This window comes from Aythya ferina (assembly GCF_964211825.1).
Source record: "Aythya ferina genome assembly, chromosome: 2".
Taxonomy (NCBI): domain Eukaryota; kingdom Metazoa; phylum Chordata; class Aves; order Anseriformes; family Anatidae; genus Aythya; species Aythya ferina.
In genome coordinates, this window is record NC_140297.1 from 103,095,571 (window position 1) to 103,119,430 (window position 23,860).

General features: G+C 35.8%; 1 long non-coding RNA gene across 1 annotated transcript in view; it reads right to left on the bottom strand.

Moving 5' to 3' along the window:
- Window positions 1-3,254: 3,254 nt before the first annotated feature.
- The window catches only part of LOC311433088, a 125,094-nt gene continuing 104,488 nt past the window's right edge, over window positions 3,255-23,860 (bottom strand). The window contains exon 4 of the long non-coding RNA XR_014690560.1: window positions 3,255-3,696. This is a non-coding gene — a long non-coding RNA (uncharacterized lncRNA). The remainder of the gene's footprint in view (window positions 3,697-23,860) is intronic.

Below are 23,860 nucleotides of genomic sequence, written 5' to 3' on the forward strand. Positions count from 1 at the left end.
TGGTCTAGTGGGGGGTATCCCTGCCCATGGTAGGGGGGTTGGAACAAGATGATCTTTAAGGTCCCTTCCAATCTTATGATTCTATCATTCTTTAAAAAGGTGAATGTAGTCTGGGATTAAATTCGTGATTGTTTTGGGACATTTGATTCATATTCCTTCTTATCTCATTGAAATGATACTATTTCAACATGAGATGCTCATTTTGGACTGAATGCAAAACAAATTTTCAGCTATTTTTTCTATCTGTTCTTTTTAAAAATATATATTTTTATTTGTTTATTTTTTGGTATGAAGATCATCTTTTACATTTAAAGAGGAATGTAAGTGAGAAAGGAGTCATAATTACAGATGAGATATTAAATTTATAAGCCAAAATAATTATTTATTCCAGTTATGCCTTGGTTTTGGGAGTTTTGCTCATGTATGATCATGACAAGATGTTTTTGGATGGGTAGTTGCTCCTAATGTGTTCTAAAGAGATGTTCTAAAGAGATAAGATGGAAATAACTGGTGCTTAGTGATGCTGGTATTATGTATTTGACAGTTAATACCTGAGAAACATTACTTTTATTTGTAAAATTCTGAAGTCATATCTTGCCCTCTAAAATAGTGCTTTTGAATCATGTTTCCTTTGACCTCGAAAAGTCAAAAGTTAAATAAAGACCTGTGGATAAATTTTAGCAGAATCTGCTAAATAAAGGATAAATTTAGCAAAGCTGAATTCAGGCAAAAACAGAAGCTATGCAAAATAATTTACTCACTTGAAATGTTAACTTTGGAAAAAAAAAAAAAAACACACTTTGATTTTTTGATCTCTGCAGACAAAATCCTCTTAGGTATATCATCAGATACAAGGCAAAGAAAGGAAGCAGTCCTTTGTAGCCTAAAAGACAAATAAAAGTTGAGCACAATAAAATGCATTTAGAATACTGAGTGGGGAATGAAAGCTAGACTGAAACTCATAACTCAAGAAATGGGAATTATGGTGGATTCTTTGTCTCTGGAGAATTTTTTAATTAAGACTGATTTAAAAGACATTATTATTCAAAAAGAAGCTGCGTAAAATTACTATGGGTTTCATAGCTGCAGAAAGTCTAGATGATTATAATGGCTCCTTCTGGCTTTAAAGTCTGTGCTCATGAACAAAGAAATGAATTTTCAAAGGTGTAAGGCTCATTTATTGTCATTTATCTGTATAAAAATGCCAAAGGGAGTCATTGAGGCTAAGAATTTAGATTAAAATTTAAAAAAAAAAGAAAAAAGAGATTTAACATTTATATGAATCTCAGAAACATCAAGAATTAAAGTTAATAAGAAGGAAATGTTAAACCTTAGAAACACACTTAAATCCTGAAATATAACTCTCTGAGCTCAAAATAAGAATAAATTTAGAGAGAAATACATTTTTATTCTTTGTCTTTAAAATTAGCCAAAGAAGAGTGACTGGCCAGCTCTAGGAACACATATATCATGCATGAAAAAGAGTCAATATTTGAATAACAGAATTCTTCAAGCTTTTTTTTTTTAAATGAAATAAAAATAAAAATAGAGCTAGACACTGCAAATAACAAGATCCTGTCTTTGATTAACCTTGAATCTTTTTCAGTCAATTCTTTCTTATGACAAAGTTGTTCAATTCATCAAATGATAAATGCAGTAACTATTGCCTAACCCCAACTCCTATGATTATAGTCAAACTCATTAGAGCTAATCATAAATCAGTCTGGTAGAGTGAAATATTTAATTAGCCAGCAAAACATTTACTTGGTAAGGGCCATGGACCTCTTTAGCCCAACATATGGGACAGCATATTTAAAGCCTTAAATAAACAGAGGAAGAAGTCAATATTAAGAAAAAGAAATCTACAAGCATAGTACAATCATTCATAGGCTTGTTTCCAAAAGAAGCCATGGCAAATCAGAAAGCAATTTTAAATGTTATGTTGGGAAAGCAGTTCAGTATGCCAGATATGTTTGCTTTTTACATGAAAGAGTCATTAATGAAAAGGAGATGAAAAGCTCCAAAAGAATATGCACTATTTCTGCAATACTGGTACCTTAGTGTAGCAGTACTCCAGATGAACCAGAGCTTTGATGCATGTCTGCTTCTTTCAGAGAGAAAAACTGAGACAAAAAAAAAAAAAAAAAAAAAAAAAAGACCTTTAGGAAAGATAGAAGAAAAAAAAAATAAAAAATACTTCAAAACATATATACTCCCTCTACAGTGTGTCCCCTCAGGGTGGGGTCTTGCTGTTGCTCTGTCTTCCACTCACTTTAGTGGACTTCTGGGTTACAAAACTCCTCTGGAAACAGCCTCCTGACAGAGGTCTCTCAGAGACTTAGGTAGGATACTCTGTAAAACAGCCTAGACAAAGAAGCAAGGCAGTCCTTCAGGACTACTCTGGAAGGACATTAGGACATAGGACATGGAAGGGAAGCATCAGTATTTTCAGTTTTCATCCCTTGGTTCCTTAATATTGTCTGATTCAGCAGATAATTGTTTTGAAATTACTATCCTGCTCAGTTTGCAGCTGGGTTTCTTAACATTCAAAATTAATGACCCTGTGGCCATGAAACAAAACAAAACAAACAAAAAAAAAAATTTAGCTGCTCTAGGTTTGGCCTGAGGGACCAGCAGACTGGATCTCAGTGTGGGCCTCAGAACTGACAGGTTGAGATCCCTTTGTTCTTTCCTCTAACAACAAGGAATGAATATGAATTAATCACTTCCAATGCAACTTGCTATTGTGTAAAGCTACTGAAATACTAAGGGAGACATTTTAAGAAAAAAAAAAAAAATTAAAAAGCCCTAGGTGGGTATTTCACAGAGTGAGATTGTTTCTAGGATCTTTGGTGCCATAGCACTGCAATAGAATACTGCAGACTTCTGAAATTATTTCATTCATTGACATTGGAAATGACCTTGCTCTGTGTATTCAAGAAAGCATATGCAGCATATCAGCAGTGATATCATGTACATGCTTATGTCTTTCTAGATATAGCAAATCTTTGTATCCAGAACATCACACAAACAGAGTTCCATACACCTGGATGAATTCAGTAGCACCAAAGAGGAAATAAATAAAATAAAATAAAATAAAATAAAATAAAATAAAATAAAATAAAATAAAATAAAATAAAATAAAATACTACTTTAAAAATAACTTCAAGAGTAATTAAAAACTGTAACTGCAAAGATGAGATGTGTACATGTTGCTGGAAGCACAGCCGAAAGCACGACAGACACCAGTAGAGTCAGATCATGCTCCATTTTATTGCCCAGATAGCCTAACTTTTATGGTGAACTTAACAGGGGCGGACAGTGTTTCACACAAGATTATTGGTCAAAAGCACTCAGACGAAACAACTAGAAGAAAACAACCCCCCTTGTGATTAGCAGTCAAGAAAACAACCCCCTTGTGATTAGCAGTCACGTAGATCTTGTCCTTGAAGCCAGCTGCTGGTAACAATATTTTTCTGAATTCCTCGATTGGGCGACGTGGGAATCATTGTCATGGGAGCTTCTCATAGTTACCCTGGTAGCTTGGTTTGCTCAGCTACAGCAGGCCATGGGATTTGCTGAGGCCTACTCCTGGTTGCTTAAGACAAACTCAGATCGAACAACTGTTCCACGGACTCATGTCCATACCCTTTGTGCCAATTCCCAACACGTAAAATAGATGTAAGTATTTCATGTCTGTTGAATAAATAGAGAGAACATATTAACATAGAACACATAGCATATTAACAGAGAACAAATAGCATATTGATTAAAAGATGGAAACACAAGAAGACAAAGCCTACTGCAGTATTTTCAATAAAATTTAAATTATGTTTTAAACTTTTAATATCTTTGAAACATAAATATATGTTTATATATGCTTATATAAAAATGTTTATGAATTGTCACAATTTAAAATGGTTTGGTTTATTTTATCAGAAAAAAAATGCTCTTTATATCACCTTTTTTAGATTTATCTAGATTCACTTTCATTTCAATTTTATTAGAGTAGTGGTGATGGAGCTACATTTTCACAAAGTAGGCAACATTTGGAAAAGGTTACTTTTTGGATTTCTATGCCTACTTTGGACTGGCACTGTTTAACATCTTTGACAGTGACATGGACAGTGGTATCAAGTGCCCCTTAAGCAAGTAACACTGAGCTGTGTGGTGCTGTCAACATGCTGTAGGGAAGGGAGAGATGCCACCCAATGGCTCTTGACAGGCTTGAGAGGTGGGCCTGTGAGAATCTCATGAGGTTCAACAAAGCCAAGTGCAAGGTCCTGTATCTAGGTCGGGGCAACTCCAAGAACAAATACAGGCTGGGTGGAGAATGGATTGAGGGCAAAACTGAGGAGAGAAAGACCTGGGGCTGTTGGTGGATGAGAAGTTCAACATGAGCCAGCAATGTGCACTTGTAACCCAGAAAGCCAACTGTATCCTTCAGCTCTTCCCGCCCCCCCCCAACCCCCCCCCCCCCCCGCACAATAAGCCCATGGATATATTAGAATGAGTGCAAAAGAGGGCCATGACGATGGTCAAAGATCTAGAGCACCTCTCCTATGAAGACAGCCTGAGAGAGTTGGGGTTGTTCAGCCTGAGGAAGAGAAGGCTCTGAGGATACCTTAAAGCAGCCTTACAGCACCTAAAGAAAGCCTACAGGAAAGCTGGGAAGGGACTCTTTATCAGGGAGTATAGTGATAGGAGAAGGGGGAATGACGGGAGATTTAAATTAGAGATTAGGAGGAAATTCCTCACCCAGAGTGTGGTGATGCACTGGAACAGGTTGCCCCCAGCAGTTGTGGATGTCCCATCCTTGTAAGTGTTCTAGGCCAGGTTGGATGGGGTTTTAAGCAACCTGATTTAGTGGGAGATGTCCCTGCCTATGGCAAGGGGGTTGCAACAAGGTGATCTTTAAGGTCCGTTCCAACCTAAACCATTCTATGATTCTATGAATTCTATGAAATGTGCATGTATTTATTGAACTTGTTCATGCTTATTCTCAAAATAAGTAACATAAGCTGGAAAGGGTACAAGCAGAGAGCAGATTAACATTTCTGGGAACTGTGGTTGTGTAAAGTGAATTAAATTTGGTGAAGAAACCAAATGAGATTTAATAAGAGCAAGTGTAGAGTCCTGCACCTGGGAAGGAACAACCACATGTGTCAGTATGGGGTGGGGGACGACCTTCTGGAGAGGAGCTCTGAGGAGAAGGACCTGGGGGTCCTGGTGGATGACAGGTTGACCACGAGCCAGCACTGTGCCCTTGTGGCCAAGAGGGCTAATGGGATCCTGGCGTGCATTAAAAGGAATGTGGTCAGCAGGTCAAGGGAGGTGATCCTCCCCCTCTACTCTGCCCTGATCAGGCCTCACCTGGAGTACTGTGTTCAGTTCTGGGCTCCCTGGTACAAGAAAGACAGGGATCTCCTGGAAAGAGTCCAGCGGAGGGCCACAAAGATGATACAGGGCCTGGAGCGTCTTCCTTACGAGGAAAGGCTGAGAGACCTGGGTCTGCTCAGCCTGGAGAAGAGAAGAATGAGAGGGGATCTCCTCAGTGTATATAAATATCTGAGGGGTGGGGGACAGAGGTGTAGCCAACCTCTTCTCAATGGTTTGTGGGGATGGGACAAGGGGCAATGGCTGCAAGTTAGAACACAGGAAGTTCCGCACTGACATGCGAAAGAACTTCACGGTGAGGGTGACGGAGCATTGGAACAGGCTGCCTAGGGAGGTTGTGGAGTCTCCTTCTCTGGAGATATTCAAGGCCTGTCTGGATGCCTACCTGGGCAACCTGCTCTGAGGAACCTGCTTTGGCAATGTGGTTGGACCTGATGATCTTTCGAGGTCCCTTCCAACCCCTGCAGTTCTGTGATTCTGTGATTCTGTGATTCTGTGAAATGATGCTGGGAAGAAGCATGGTAGGTGGGGAACTTTACAAATGTTTTAATATGCTTATAATTGGTGTGATATGTTTACATTCTACATGTTAACATGGATGAAACACTTACAAGTTCTTTTTTGGGTTCAAGTTACTCTGATTCAGGTAAGATACTTGTGTTGTAGCTGTGATGGTGTGATAATGTTTTAGTGGTACTGATGATAGTATAAAAGTTGCAGAATGAGATCTTCCAGCTATGTTGTGGAATAACATCATAAGTTTCCCCAAGATGTATACATTTTTGAACAAGTTTCATCATGTTGTTCTTCAAAGCTTATATTGAGTGAAGGAGACCTGATGAAAATCACAATAAGCTTTAGCTTTGCAGGAAAGTTTTTGTTATAATAATAATAAAATTAGCTACTTTTTGCCTCCTGGATTCTGCTTAATAATTCTACGAGAGCAATGTTGTTTCATGAGCAGTTCAGCTGCTTTGAACCAGCTCAAGAAGCTAAACAGCAGTAGAAAACCAAAATGAAAGAGTAATTTTCTGCTGTGTTAGGTTCCTGAACAGCAATCAGATGTGCACCAGTGCAAGAGAAAGGATGAGGCTGTATCTTTTCCACAATAATTCGAATGCGCCTTTTCAGTCGATATCACTAGAGTAGCAAGCATTAAATGGACTTTAAGTATGCTGATGATCAGCTGCTGAGTCTGTCTTTGGGCTAGGGTGATTGATGAGTTTTTAAAAGGGAACTGTTGCATTAACAAAAAGAAAAAAAATGTTGCCTATTTTATTTTCTTAGATTTTAAATTACAGCATTGTTATTGGATTAATATTAAACAAAGTATAAATTTTAGTATGGATGCGTAGCACAGCAAAAGAAAATCAAATCCATAAAAAAATAAATAAGTTAGAAGAGAGGTGATTTTGGTGGGGGAAAAAAAATAGAAACCTTGTTCAACTGTTAATTAAAAAATGAAAATAATAATTTTGATTTTCCTTTTATTTCACAGTAATAACAAGTTTTCATTCTTTCAATTTTATTTTGTTTTTGTTTTGTTTTGTTTTGTTTTGTTTTTCAGTTATATCAAATAAAGTACTATTGGAAGAGGTACTCTGTTTCCCCTGGCTGATATTCTTTCATTATAGGTGCTTAAAATATGTTCTAGATTAATTGTTTTCCTATGTGTCTGGACTTTAAAACTGGAAATTTTGTAAATGTCATCAAAATAATAAACTATTAAATTAACTGTCTACTGAATTTGAACTGGTCTTGTTTTAGTTCCTCTCATAAAACAACCTAGACATTTAGAATTGTATATTAGTCTACCACATCTTAGTGATGCATTGCCTTGGACAGAAGTACCTCATCCTGTGTTAGATGAAATTATGTTGGCATCCTGGCCTTGAACCATTCAATGTTGAAGGTTCATTGGCTTTGATATGCTTAGACCAGCTGACAGCTAGTAGTGTGCTTCAGAGTTCCCTGTATTTTACATGCAGAGTTAATTAATCTCATTCATATGGTTATTCTTAAAACAAACAAACACTTTTTTATTATTATTATTTTTATTTTTTATTTTTAGTGTCACTAAATTTTAAGTTATTGCTACATTTGCCACATTCAATCCTCGGTTACCTGCAATCTTGGGATCTGGGCATGTATTTAGGAAGAATTGGGAAAAAGAAAATGCACAGCTTTCTGCAGTAAATTCATTTTAAAATGGATGGATTTGTTATGTCAGAAATTAAGGTCCCCCAATCAGTTTAGCTAGAAATACTTTTTCTTCTTACTCACCAATCTCCTTGCCCACACAAATAAACATTCATACGAATAGGCTGAAAATGTTATTGCATGAGTAATGATTTCTTATGAGGGCTGCATTTTCCTAGCAGATATTTAAGTGCAATTATGTAGTCAGTATATGAAACTCTTTTCAAATTAACCACAACGGTTTTGGAGGTGACTTAATAAAGACTGTGCTTTTTACATTAACACCACCTTTTAGGATACCAAGTGGAATGACAAAGAAAGAGATGATGTAAAAGATGACCCAGGTGTAAATCCCATCTAACTCATGCTCTGCTGTGCATTGAGGAGCATAGTTTTCCAGTTTTAGGCATTTAAGGGATAAATTACTCATAATTGGAGGCAGGTTTGTACACTCAAATTTCCCATATTATTTCAACACATGCAAGAAAACTGTGATTTTTTTCACTCCTGAATGTGAAATTCAGGAAGCCTTCTATATCCAGGAATTTGGAACTACACCAAAATTCTGGATGCTATCATCTGAAATGTTTTTATATTCCTACTAAGTTTATTTTCACTACCTGGAAATAAAAAAGGATTTTCATCCCTCATTATGTAACTTGATTCAATGCATATTAATTTTATTCCATTGTTGCAGGTATCACAGGGTGGTACTAAAGAAATTATGAACAGTGAAACTGAGATATTTGTGCATCCCTCATCTAGATTACCTTTCTTCAGAGAAGAATATATTGTAGCCAGAACATGAGTTTGCAATTCAGTAACATGTTGTGTGGCTGAAATACAAAGGACCATCCTTGGACAACAGCAATATTTAAGTCCTCTGCAATGTCTTTCCTTTTGAGATAGATTTACAGTGTTGTTTTTGTTGTTGTTGTTGTTTTGTTTTGTTTTGTGTTTTATCTCCCCACAATATTTTTGGGATACTCAGCTCTTTTAATCTTTACAAAGGCTTTTACTGTGCCTTTGTTCGTATATAACCAGTCATGTTGGAGCACTTCAGTTTCAGGATACCTCCTTTCCTCTTCATGTAGTTTATAAATATAATAAAACCCTGCAAAGATCTTTGAAGCTGTAAACATTATGGCGTCATTAAGCTGCATTTTTGAAGTGGGAAAAGCTACCAAGTGATACATAGAAAGTCCTTGGTTTCTTATGACGTTTGTAAACCTATCAAAAGATTTGAAAATCAGATTAAAAGACTGGTAGGGTTTATTTCATAAAATTCAATTTCTCTCATCTTTCCTTTATCTATTCTTAATCCCTAATAGAACATATAATCCAAGTATTTTTTCCAGGGCAACATTTGTGTAGTTATCTTCAAAAGCTTTGCACAAATCATTTTCTAGATGTATGGTTTGTAGAATATTCTGGCTATCATTTCTTAAACATTATGTTTGCCTTTCTGTCCATCGATACAAACACACATGTAAACTTTTATCATCATCTGTGAATCATCCTACCTTTTTGCGGATTCATCTTCACTCACTTTTTTTTTTTTTTTTTTTTTCCCAGCAGGACAGGTGCATGTCTTTCACTTTTGCTGTTGCTATTTGTTTGGTCTTGTTGTTGCTAACTAAGACACATAGGTCTTACCCCAATATTTCTTAAGTTTGATATTTTAGTGCTTAATGGGGTAAAATGCCACTGAAATAAAATAGATTTTTTTTTAATCATTTCTTAGATAAGGATTTGCAATGTTCCTAAGTATATGAAAATTGTGAACTGCACCCTTTACTTGAGGTTTTGTTTTGATTTTTCTTCTTTAATTGCAAACAAAATCTAAGTACAAAAGCAGTTAAAGTAAGATCCATAGAATAAATATATTTGATTGAAAGTGCTGTTGAAAGCATATCATGCTAGCTCTGCATGTGATTTCAGATCTATACTTCTCACATAATACTCCACACCCACAAGCAAGAAAAATCCTAGCTTTTTTTCTCTAGATGGTTCCTAGCTTTTAACAGTTAAAATATTTAAACAGAAAAAAATATTCACATTAAATGTTCAGATGGTTTTTCTGCTTAAATAATCATTTCTAGTAATGTTGAGGAAACCACATATTCTACCTAGCCTGAAATTTGTCTTATTCCAGGCACTAATATTAATATTGTTAACAGTGTTAGAAAATCAGTGTATGTGTATTCCTGCTGCATGAAGCCATAATATTCAAACTTTGCTCAACCCAGAGAAGGACTGGATTTATTTGGACTTCATGGATTTGCAAACATTTGAAAGCCTTGTGTAAATGATGTTTTCTATGTGAGTTATAGCAGAGGTTCCAAGGTTTAACTAGCACTGCTAGAGGGATTGCATGTTCACATGATGTATAGGGCAATTAAAGAAAAAAAGAACATTCTCAATTCATATTTGGAAATGTCCAGAAGTTTAAAGTGTCCTTAATCTCAAACTCTTTTTTTTTTTTTTTTTTTAATTTATTTTTTTTTATTTTGTTACTATCCTCTCTGCAAAGTAAGCTAGACAATGAATTTGATAGGAAGGAAAGAAAAAAGAGAAAGTACAATATGCATTATGTCCTAAGGGCAAGCTGTCATGCAGAGCACTGCATCATTCTTGTTTTAAGGTCTTCCACTAGAGGAGTATTAGTCTTGACAAGGTTTTCCCTTCTATCTCATTAGAGACAGAGCAAACCTGCTGAGATGCAGGTTTTCACATCTTATAATTCTCACGTACAGTGAGGGAATGAAAAAGATCTCATCACAATGAAGATTCCCTGAATACCAGTTCTGTGAAACTGGTCTGCCTGCTGTTAACAGCAACACAATGTTACTTGATTTGCTTTTCTTTAAAGGAAAGGACTCTTGCATTTTCTAGAGAGGCAGCAGTGTCAGAAATTTCTATGTACCTTAATATTTCTCAGAGTATCCTACCATCGTGTCTGAGCTACAGACTTCCCAGTCTGTATGTCCACCTTCCCTTTTCAGTCCTTCCCTTTTTTTCCCTTACTCTTTTTAGTCTATTTCTTCACCTATCTTTCTTAAGTGTCAGCAGCTCAAGTCTGTTCTTGCTGGACACATGGCATTAATCCCAATTAAAAATTAAATATGATGGCATCAATGTTTTCTTTTCCATTTGCTAGACAGTAAAACAATATTTGATGATACTGAGAAATTCTCATTGGTGTGTAAGGTCAGGGCTTGGACTGAATCTTTGTAAAAAAACCTTGTTTTCATTACTCTAGTAAAAACAAGAATTTGTAATGAATATTCTGTATGAACTGCATATTACAATCTCTTGTCACAGGAAGAAGCTCAACCTCTTGTCTAGGGGTTGCAAAGCGGATAGGGAACATGTTAATATGTATATATGTATATGTATGCATATTATGTGCACTTACTATGTATATAGAGAGAGATTTAAAGATAAAAAAAAAAAAAAAAAGAAGATTGGATGAAAAAAGTGAAATAAGGGGAAGAAAAGATATGCTTAGCTCAGCATTACAAAGAGCAAGTGATTTCTCTCTCCCTTCAAACTCTCTCAAACACTCTTTTTTTTTTCCTCTTTTTTTTTTTTTTTTTCTTTCTTTTTTTCTTTTAAATCTTTTTCGAATGCTGGTCCATGCCTAGTTACACGATAGTGAGGCGCTCCTAGAGCTCTAGCTGGGGCTACTGCAGGAGCTTCCAGGAACAGTTGACAGCCTGTGCTGCACAGTGCTTCTGAATCTCTATTGCACTGATGCACCAGCACTGTCTGTAGTTACCCATGTAAGAAAGTGCTGCCCAAGCTTAGGCCAGGATTTAGTGGAGAAATCAGGGGTCCTTCATAAATCTGAGTTATTGTTATATCGACAATTGTTATATCGACATCTAATAGCATTTTCAAGCTATAAAATACAGATACATTGTTCCAGCTCCTTGTATCAACAGTGTTTTGAAATGAGAAACAATCAAACAAACAAAACAGACTGTTTAAGACTACATTGGAAATTATTTTACTCTGATTTGTATGATGCTTATCTACTTCCCAAAGTCTAATACAATTTGATAATAACCCAAACTTACAAAGAAAAAAGCATTCTTTAATATGCCTTTTTACTTATCTTTGAGGTTAGTCCCTGGAGCAGGAATAGGTTTATCCTTCTGTTCAAATGCTATTTGCCACACTGATGGGATTAAAAAAAAATAAAATACAAAAAACACAAAACAGCACCAACGACCAAACAACCAAAAAAACCCCAAACAAACAAACAACAACAACAAAAAAAAACAAACAAACAACTAACCAAACTAAAACAACTTTTGTGTTTAGTGATAGGAAAATAAATATATAAGAGGTTTTGATTAATTTCTTCCATTTGGAATTTTGGTTACATTTGAAAGCTCACAGAGTACCAAGGCCTCAAAGTTCTTAGGGCTGAAAAAAAAACCACATTATTTCTAGTGTGGCAGATCAAGCCTTGTCAGGTTGTTTCATATAATTTGTAGCACTAAATTACATCTATTGAAATGATAATTTACCTGTTTAAAAGTTAAGTTGGTGATCTTTCTTTTCTCCTTTGTTGTCTTCCCACACCCAAACATGTGAGTTCTCATAACAGCTGGTATTTTTATTGTAGGTTTAGTAGTGTTTGGTAAGTGGTAATATGGGAGGTGTTTCTGGAACACTTTACTACATGTGTACATAATTTGTTGTGCTTCTTTGATATTAAATTTGTATTTGAAATATGTGTATGCATTTCTTTTATAGAGATGTTTTATAATGTGTCTTTTGCCTTTAGATTATTTTTCTTGTGACAAATCAATGACTAAAATATAAAGATTGTTTAATTATTTATCTTTTTCTTTTTTTGTGCCAAGGAATCATTAGCAACTTCAAATATATTCTAGCTTCTGTGCACATTCTGAAACCATTCTGAGATCATCAGGATCTACACATATTATTCTTCCTGATGTATTAGTTTTGATTTTTTTCCATTGCAATGTGTATTGCATTATTTAGATTAGGAATATGGAGGTTAGATTGTTGTTGTTGTTGTTTTTGTTTGGTTGTTTTTTTGTTTTTAAAAATTATTTTATATTTATTTTACTTTTTTTTTTTTTTTTTTTTTTTTTTCCTAATTCCTAAAGGAACAACTGATTTAATGAAGTAAACTGAAAAATATCAGTATATATTTTTCACCATATATATTTTTGCCAGCCCTCCTCTTCCCCCCCCCCCCCCCCCCCAACAATTTTGTTTCAATTCATAATTTAGTTGGCTTTTCTATAAAAACAAAAATGTATGCTGGAAGGAACTGAAAATATCGGAAAATTTGGACTTCATCTATGGAGCTTTCCAGTTATTTGAATTAGGAGGAGTTGGTGTAACCAGGAAATGCCTGCATGTGTCAGGTCTAACTGGAAGTGATGAAAGAGCAGCAAATTTACCTGATGGAGCAGAGAGAATGGAACCAAGATATCAAAATGACTTTAAATGTACAATGATGTGTAAGTTTAGGTTTTTGAAATGACCACAGTATTTAACTTGGACTCATTCTATAATGTGGTCAACAGACGGACAATTTTATTCCAAGAGTCAGAGACCTATGCAAGACTAGGTAATGATAAGTAGTGTTATTTATTTATTATGAAAGATTTTAAATTAATATATTGTTTTGTAATTTATGGATACATTGTTATTGACTTGTTGTTGACCAAAATCTGTGTTCTTTTAACAACTATTTGATTCATTCATTTACTGAAATTTTAGTAGATTTATCCAAATTTCTAAATGTTCAAATTAGTGTTGTAACATTCTGTCTCTGTATGATGCAGAATTCATAAAATCTCCCAGAATTAAAATATCTGTAGTATTTATAGTATTTTTGCATCTGTGCTTACTTGACACATTCTAATGCTTTTTCCTAAAATACAGTGTTTATGATTATGAGACGATCGTTAGTAGACTAAGATAAAAACAAAAGAGTTTTAGGTTTTATAAAATGAAGAAATTGTTTTTTATTTGCATGAAGTATCTTATCTATTTTTGTTCAAGTATACAAGCCTTATTTTTGCCTGCAATAGAGTATTATGTGTTTAGTTTAGTTTTGTTGCATTTTCCTATAAAAGACTCAGTGCAGCAATAAAATGTCCCTGTGCAAGCTGAGTCACTGTTAGCTGCCATCCATTCAATATAAATAAATAAATGTTTTTATTTTGTTCTAACGTCTATTACGTAGTTTTCTAATGAGTAAAGATCTTTGATATGAAAAGATTCCCTGAACTGATTGCATCCTTCTAATGTGGCTGTGATAATAAAAAGGGCTCTATTGGGGTTATGTGGGAAGGTTTTGGTAGCAGGGGTCTACTGGGGTGGCCTCTGTCAGCAGAGCCCAGCAGCTGCCCTATGTTAGATCAGAGCCGGCTCCAGTCAGCTCTGATCCAAAGGGACCCACCACTGGTCAGAGACAAGCCAAAAAAAAAAAAAAAAAAACAAAAAAAAAAAAAAAAAAAAAAAAAAAAACAGCCAACCAATCAACCAACCAAAAAACTGTTCAACAGCAGCTGGGAGAGAAAGGTGTGAGAACCAGCCCTTCAAACCCCAAGGCTGGTGTAGAAGGAGGGCAGGAGGTGCTCCAGGCATGCAGCAGAAGTTCCCTGTGGCCTGTGGAGAGGCCCCTGGTGGAGCAGGCTGTCCCCCTGAAGCCCATGGGTCCCACATGGAACAGATCTCCACACTGCAGCCTGTGGAGGAGCCCCTGGTGGAGCAGGTGGATGTGGCCTGGAGGAGGCTGCAGCCCATGGAGAGCCCCCACAGGATCAGGGGGTCTGAGGGGAGCTGCCACCCATGGGGTCCCATGCTGGAGCAGTTTGCTCCTGATGGATGGACCCCACGGTACAGACCCATCTTGGAGCAGTTCTTGAAGGGTTGCTGCCTGTGGGCAGCCCCTGCAGGATCCATTTGGGAAGGACATAACATGGCATAACATGGGAGGGACCCCACATGGAGCAGGGGCAGAGAGTGACCATGAAGGAGTGGCAGAGATTAAGCATTAGGGAATTAGGTCATTAGCGAATAACCACTGCCCCCATTCCCTATTCCCCTGTGCCTCTTGGGGGGAGGAGGTAGAAGAGGGTGGTTGGGGGAAAGGTGTTTTTTGTTTTCTTTTACTTTCATGCTGTTCTAGTCTGTTAATAATAGGCAATAAATTACATCAATCTTTCCATGTTAAGTTTGGTTTTACCTTGATGATCATCGGTAAGCAATCTCCTTGTCCTTATCTCAAACTTTGAGCCCTTTCGGTCATATTTTTTTCCCCTTTTTCTTTGAGGAGGGGGAGTGAGAGAGGTGGAATGCAGCTGCTCTGCAGGGTAAAACCACCACAGAGGCATTGATTGCTATAGAAAATAATATCTTATTAGTTTCCATGTGTAAATTGAACTATGACTCTGAGTGTTGCTTGTCCTCTAAATTAAGAACATTTTCTCAGCACTGGGGCATCTCCTGGACAATGCTTTTGCTAAAAAAAAAAAAAGTCACCACATCTAATGTAGAATAACGTTTGAATTAAACATGTTACTTTTTCTCTCTCTTTTTGTTACAGTAAAATATTTGCCAGTAATCAAGATCTGAAAGTTATATTCTAAAGCTGGCAAAAAAAGGGAAAAAAAAAAATCCCTCTTCTCTGTTGATTCAATTTTGTCCATTTGTAGGAATATTTGAAGTGATTCATTTTTTCAGAGCTTATGGTGAGAGAGCAGCAGAATCCTATTACAAAAGTGACAACATCTTTGTCCAGACAGGATGCCTTTCAAGCCAAGTTTGTCTAATCACTGATGTTCTGAATGGAGAATGTGACGGGAGGTGATTGATGCATGATCTCCACAATCATTTCTCATTCTACCTAGTAACTCAACAACTTGTCAATGTGAGAAAATAAGCATGTTATAGGATAAGATGCTGGTCACACAGATAAGCAGAAAGGATTCTACTGTCACCTATGGCAATTTGAGTCTTTGGGTATTCACAGCTGGCAGAATTCCCTCCATGTTTCAGTATAGTAGGAGACCCATCTAAGATAAGAACTTAACTTGGTTTAATATTCATATTCTTCATTTTCAGCAATGCATTTAAGGTAATTTAGAACTTTAGATTTTTTACAACAGTTGTCTGACTAGCCATACTATGGAATTTATATTTGAAAAAACTTTTATCCAGAGAGTTTGTTAGCAAAGAGAGAGCCATTTTGAATGACAGGTAGTAAAGAAGACTAATGATGAGGAAGAGTTGGATAGCAAAGAAGCACAGTTTGCAGTTTATAAGCATTTTATGAAAAATAATATGAAATATAAACAGTGTCTTTCATTATCTGAATATACATGTGAAATATATCTCTCCCTCCCAAAGATTAGACTAAGCCTGTGAGAACTGTGAGGTTGCAATGAGTCTTTCACCTCCTGTTGAAGGCTGATATAATTGCTGACATTACCCTCAAGTTCAATTTATTTTCTTTCCCCATTCAAAAAATACCAATTCCTATGGAAGTTGATGTTCTAGCTTTCAAAAGATGCTACTAAATGGGAATTATCAATAGCTTTGGTACTAATACTTTGCCCCAGACTAGAGCACATCAATAAATGCTACAGTTACTTTCCAGTTATGGATGAGGAATGGGACACAATATGTTGAGCTAGGAGAGCACCAGACCCCATGCAACAAATCCCACAATGTCTGTCATTTTGGTCCATCTGAATATCTTTCAGATATTCATTATATGTAAATACCCAGAAAAAAATACATTACTTTACAGCAACATACAATACAGCAATCACAACACAACTTATGCAGTTGTCAAAAGTCACACACAGAATGTTTGTCAGAAGAGCACCCATAAATATTGTCCTTTAATCTCCCACATAAACTGACTGTGTGTGCTAGGTCTGGCTGGGATGGAGTTAACTTTCCCTGCAGAAGCCCCATACAGTGATATAAGCTGCACTTGTAGCCAGAACAGCACTGGTATCACACCAGTGTTTTGTCTATTACTGCACAGTACTGGCACTGCATGAAAACTTCCTTCAAGCCCCCAAGAGCCAGCAAACTGGAGTTGGGCAAGAGATGGGGACATCACTAGGGCAGCTGACCCTAAACTGATATACCGTGACCCTAAAGGGATATACCATGCAATACGATGTCGCACTCAACAATAAAAGGTGGGGAAGGGGAAGGGGGGGGGGGGAACGACTCTCGTGGTGGAAGCATCTGTCTTCCTGAACAACTGGTATACGTATTGAGGCCCTGCTTCCCAGGACGTGGCTGAAAATCGCTCGTTGATGGGAAGTAGAGAGTAACTGCTTTTCTCTGTGCTGCTTCCTCACTTTTTTTTTTTTTTTTTTTTTTTTTCTTCCCCTGTCCATTTCCCCGTTAATTAAATCATCCTTATCTCAAACCTTGAGGCCTTTTACTGTTATATTTTCTCCCCCTTCCTGTATGAGAAGGGGGAGTGAGAGAGCAGCCGTGGTGGAACTCAGCTGCCCACCCGAGTAAAACCACCACACCATGTCTGTATTTTATGTAAAATATATTGCTTTTATTTAAATAAACATTTTCCCTAATTTAGGAGTTTATGAAATCACATCAATATTTTTTGAAATCACTCTTCTTTTTCAGCAGAATATCAAAAATCCAAAGTTAATTGTAGCCAATATGTGTGAGTCTCTGCTGACTTGTTCATAATGTAAATTCTTACACTAATGGAAAATCATATTCATTTTAATTGTTGCACTGTTATGAATGTCCAAATTCAGTTTGGGTGAATAACAGCTTCTTGGGTGACTTAGCAAGTGTGAGAATGGAGACAAGGTATTAAGATTACTTGACCATTTTAGCATCACAGTTAGGCAGAATCACCTTGCTGGGCTGCCTTGACTCATGTAGCTGTAAAATTATGTCAATGCTGGTCTAACCAAAAGCTCATCTTGTCATTACCCTCTATTCAAAAGTTTCAAATGACTACTGGAAGAGTAGTCATAACAATATGAGTAGCATAACAATATTATAATGATCTTTTCTTTTGCAGCATCCAGGAGGGACAAATTGTTTAGGGACTTTTGGGCAAGGATTTGAGCTTAGTGATGTGGTTTAGTGAAGGACTTGTTAGTGTTAAATCAGAGGTTGGACTAGGTGATCTTGGAGGTCTCTTCTAACCTAGACAATTCAGTGATCCTGTGATTTTTAATAAACACTCTCAGACTAATCCTCTGGATTCTTCTATTTTTAACTCACTTATGAATGTGGTCTACGGAAATGATTTCCACGCCTATGCTAAAAATAAATAAATAAAGAGAGAGAGAGAGAGAGAGAGAGAGAGAGAGAGAGAGAGAGGGAGAGAGATTGAAAGAGAGAGAAAGAGGGAGAGAGTACCACAGAACAAATTAAAAAAACAAAACAAACAAAAAAAAAAACAACACACCTTCCCCTAGCTAATTTTAAACTTTCCATTTGGAAATGATTTGGAAATGATAATTTAATTGGTGACCCTCAAATTGTGCCTTGAGGAAGAAGCTCAATTAATAAATTTTATTTTTTCAAGATAAAAATCAAAGATGAGTAAAAGAACTGATTATTTTGACACTGTTTTCTTCTTTACACTTACTACAGACTATATCTGTGCTCACAAATATGTAACAGAAAAATTTTAATCTTTGTAATAATAACAACAAGGCTTGACTTCATAGAACATGCTATGAACAAGAATTTAGTAATTCAAAGTATTATCTGTTTTACTTTTTAACTGACAAGAGGAGTCTACTTTACTCCTACCTAAAAAGACCAACCAACCAACCAAAAAAACAAACAAACAAACAAACAAACAAAAAAACTGCTCTGCCTTGTCTTTCACCTTCTTAAGTATTGAATTCTCAGGCCTGAGCATATTGAATACAGCTCACAAAGAATATAGTGAAATCTTCCATCTCTTTCAAGACAAAAGAAATTAATTTCAAAGTGATTTGGAAAGACAGCACTTGGAACTCAAGGCTGTTGTGACTATTTTTTTGGTGCAAGAGTCTACTGAAAGTAAACTTTTATCAATGTATTTGTTAGGTTTTGATAAACTTTATTTGATTTGAGAATTTAAAATACATTTCATACCATACTTCTTTCATTTTCTAATAGTTTTGGTACTGTTGAATCCAAGCTCTGCGGTTAGCAAACCTCCCCCTAACTTTTTGGAAAGCATGTTCTCCACAAGTATGTCCAGTAAGAGTTCCTTCACAATTGCACTGAGCTGAGCTGCAGTCAAAGGCAAAGGAAGAAACATATATAGTGCAGGATGTAGTCATATTGTTTTAAGTCTAACAGACAGAGGAGAGATGGAATGAAATAAATCTGATAAGAAACAATCTCCTTATGTTGAGTCTGTTTTGTCCTTAACAGTAATTGTTGAGTGATCTCCCTGTTCTTATCTCAATCCTTGAGCCCTTTCCATTGTATTTTTCTCCCTTTTTCCTTTGAGGAGGGGGAGTGAGAGAGAGGCTGTGGTGGAGTTCAGCTGCCCAGCTGGGTAAAACTGCCACATATATACAAATGCATATCTATACTATATACTTTTATTTCAATTTTATATTCTAGAAGGTTAAATAAATGATCCTGAAAAGGATGAAGTGTATACAATTCATACTAGGATCTGTTAGTTCTTATTTGTTCTATACTTTTATACATATTAGTTCTAGGAAGGCCAAGGGTTTTGCACCAACAGAACTCTTGTGCAATATTCAAATTTACATGAATGTGGCTAGGTATAATAATTTTTAATATAATAGAAACTTTTGACATGATGTCTAGCTTAAACTAATTTGACATATTTTTCATAGGAGCACAGAAAGGAGAGTCTAATATTAGAATGGTTCTATCCCTCCTCCCTCCTGATATCACTTATTTTTCCATCATAGGACATGCCATCAAAAGAAGGTATGGCTACAAGTATACAAGTCAGTTTATGCAATCAAAGCAAAATTAATGAAGAATTTTAAAGAACAAAGAAGACATTCCCCCTTTCCCCAATATTAAATGTGCTCATTGTTAACATTTTTCTCATATGAAAGTTAAGTGTATTAGCAAAGAAAATAAAAGAAGGGGAGGGGGTGAAGATATTTCTTTGCATTTTTAAATCAATACTTGTAATGGTACTACTTCATAAACTTGCTATTTATCAGGTTTCTTTACAGGTCTTTTCTATTAAAAAGTGTGTCAGCCTCACAAGCTTCCTTCTAGTTAAGCCTAATTAAGGTGACTTACTTTCTTTAGTATTTACCTTAAAGTAGAGCAGTATAAAATATTTAAATATTTATCCTGAAAGCTCAAATGAAAAGTTTACCTTTCTCCTTTAAAATAGCAAAACTCCTTTACTTTTTTTTTTTTTTTTTTTTTCCCCTGACTTTATCTGATTGCCAGAATGCATTTCGCATCTTGAATTCCATAAGTTGCCAGCTGGCAGAGACACTGGAAATTTAAAGACTGTTCTTCATACTTGTGGTAAGATGAATTCTGGAACTAATATTTCTTGTTTTGCTGCTTCTGAACACGACTGTAAGTCTGGAGGTAAAAGCTGACAATGTCATCTGGTGTGTTTCTCAATAGACAAAGGATGCCTCTGCTTGCCAAAGTGTACTTGAAACGAATGGGCTTGCTAAATCTAAGCACAGGAGAGGACCTCTCTCTTTGCCAGCATGAAAGGTCAGATTAAATCCTCATCTCTGCTTACCAGCAGGGGCCTCTCCTTTCCTGGCCCTTCATTCATCTGTGTAGCTTGAGATGCTTCTCATTCTTGGTTTGCTTTAAAAATGTTTTATAGCACTTGAAATTAATTTTATTTGAGAAGTTTAAGCCTCACATTTTTTAGAGTTATATAAAGAAGTTCTTGAGAAGCTTTCAAAGCCCACATTTAGTGTTCGTCCTTCCTGGCAGACACTTTCTGCTAGTACTTCTGCTTTGCCAAGACTGTCTCCCATTTCCTCTCTTTCCTTTGGTAAACATGGATAAACAGTAGACTGATATAGGACTTATTCTCTGAGGGTACTAAACTCTTGCCAGTAGCACAGCATGTCTTCATCAAAATTATTACACTTTTGAACAGCAAATGCCAATACTTTCCTATCCAGAGAAACAATGACAACAGGAAAAGTAGATTTTTGCCCGTGTTTGTTAAATCATTCACTCACCTTTTCTGAAATATTTAAGTGAGTTGATAGCCAACCATGAACTGATGCAATATTTTGGAATTAGGAAAAAATATTTTTTTGTCTGCATGGGTAGATAAAAAAATAACCCTTTAATCACTATCACTAGAATTATATTTAATTGAAAATCTGTGTAGACATCTTCTTGACCTGAAGACTTTTAATTGTCTTTTGCCTACAGTCCCTATTATTTGGAAATGTTTTGTTCTTCAAGCTTTTTATAGTCTTCCTTTCCTGAGGGTTTTGATTAATGCCTTTTTGAAAGGTATTTCTGCAACGATTCAGTCACATCACAGCACTGACATCTTGAACAAGCTGTCTCAGACATCTCTAAACTACTGATGCCTCAGGGGTCACATGGACTAGTCTTAAAACTTGCATGTTGAAACTGCTGATTATATTTGGGGTATTGAACTAATTAAAAGTTAGGCAGTGGACTGGTAGTTAAGCTAGTTGATTTTTCTGACCAAATGATTGGTAGGTATTAATTTCATGTGATATGACTTAGTGAAGGCCTGTGGCTGACCTATTTACCTTTTTTTGTTCCTCTTCTACTCCTTGCCAGACAGGAGGAGGTAGGAAACACAGTCATGCATGTTTATTTCAAAATGACTGTTCAGAATTTATTTTAAGCCCAGGTCCAGAGCTTACAGACAGCTATTTTCCATTCATTGAATTATCAGAAAATTATTCATGAATAAGATCCATCTGCATACCTAGCTCTAACATCTATTCTTAACATATTTTCCTACACTTGCTTAATTTGAATTCAAATGTTAATATGCATAAACCTAATACACATTTTCTGAGTCAGAAGGTAAGTGAGCATTATATTGACCAGTGTAATGTTATGAATGAAGACTTTAATTAATGTACTAGAATTAATTTGTTGTGCAGAAAAGGCAGTAGTTTTGATTATCTGTTCATGTAGCTTCTAACTACATACAGAAATGTTCCATATGAATGATATCACTGGATATTCTGAATAATATCTTTGGAAAGCTTTTTAATTATCCAATAAAAAACAGAAATAGTAAGTGAATTGGTATATACAAACAGTAACAAGTAATTTCTTATTTATAACCTTATCTTAAAAAGATTTCTAGTGTTATTATTTTATTGAAACTTTTTTTTTTTTGTACTTTGATAAATGTACATTAATTAAATATACATAACTGGGTGTAATTAGTATATATACAAAATAATTCATCTTATAAGCCAAAAATAAAAGTATTTAGAAGAAAGGTCAGGTTTTTGTTTGTTTGTTTGTTTGTTTTTCCATTACAGCATTTCTCAACATTAAAGAAACAATACTACATATCATAATATATATATTAGCTCAGAGTTAAAACCAAATAGAACAACCAAACCAAACTACAACTAAACAAACAAACAACGACAAAAATAATACCTTTTTTTTTTTTTTTTTTTTTTACTTTGATAAACACGTAAAGGTAAATTGTAATGAAAAATATTATTTTCTTCCTCTTTTACCAATCTGGATATTGCTTAGACTATTCTGGAAGGATGGACTACAGCAGAACCAAGCTGTTAAGACTGAATGACTAACAACCTTTTTTCTCAATTAAAAAAGTAAACCTGATTTTTCAGTGTGATAGTCCTTCAGTAAGTAATGCCCACAAATGTACACTAGCATTCTAACACCTTACTTCCTTATCTTCCCTCCTAATGAGTTAATCAAGCTCCCTCTCTCTGGCAGGCTGTGAAAGAGAAAAGTGTATACTTGTAGATACTAGGAATGTGCTTGGTCCTGTATGCATAACCAATCACCAAGTATTTGCCAGAAAACTCTTGACTAGTAGTTTGTTGGGATTGACTGGAAGGCTTTTCATGATTTATTAGTGTAAAACACATTTGTAGCTGTCTGACCTCATGGAGGCTTCAATACCTGGAACACAGAGAACATCACTATTGTGAGTTTAAACACAGAGTACTTATAGTCAGGGGAAAAAAAAAAAAAAAAAAAAGTCTTATTTTTAAAATTCAAGGATTAGCTCTCCAGCTCAATTGCTAAGACATTATTTAGGAAACTGGGTGGAGCTTGAGGACTGAAAGAGAAGTTGGCAAGGATCTTTTTTTGCATATGTTATACTGTGTGGACTAGTAGAGAACAGCAAAGAAATACTTGTGTTAATTGAAAAGACCAGATAAGCATCCCAGTTTTTGATATTCTAGAAATTGAGGAAACACTCCAGCAGTTATAAGAGTAGCTACTTAAAGGGGAGTTCCTCTTGGTTACTAAGAAATTTGGAGGTTTCAGAAAGCTGGGTGGAAAGGTGGGAATTATAATTTGAATCCCTTACAATATTAATGCTTCTTATATCATTTATAAGTGATATAAAAATGTTATGCTACTAAAAAAAAAAAAAAAACACACACACACACACAAAAAAACCTTATTTCAGGGCACAACAGTATTTTAGTGGGACAGTGTGTAGTTAGGGCAGGGACCTCGTTTATGCTCTGCCAGCTGTATTTTAGGCCAGGGAATCACAGGGCCCTACACCATAGAGTTCTCAACAGCATGCATTGCAGATAGAAAAACAGAGTGTAACAGCATCTAGTAATGTGATGACTGCTTGGAGTTTTGATATTAAGCATCATAGCTCTCTTAGAAATGGTTACATTTTCTAATACCTGATGTGGAGTGAGGGACCAGAAAAAACTGGTCAGCTGTCACGTTAGTCTTCCAGATACTCCTTAACAAAAGTCTTGTCCACATTGATGATTTTACCTCGTAATTTACCTCTTACAAGGTCCTCTGCTATTGACTGTCTTAAGAGTAGCTACATGACTTGAAACCTGATGGTTCTTCTTGTGGAGGAGAAGCTGACATCACCCCCCTTAACAAAGGGTTCCATGCTCAACCTTTTCTGCCCCTGCAACTACTGTGGTTTTTTGTTTGTTTGTTTTTTAATTGCATTAAAAATGTCATTACAGCATAAAAAGCACTGTAATGCTAATCAATATTATATGCTGGATAACAAGACCTCTGACAAAATGCA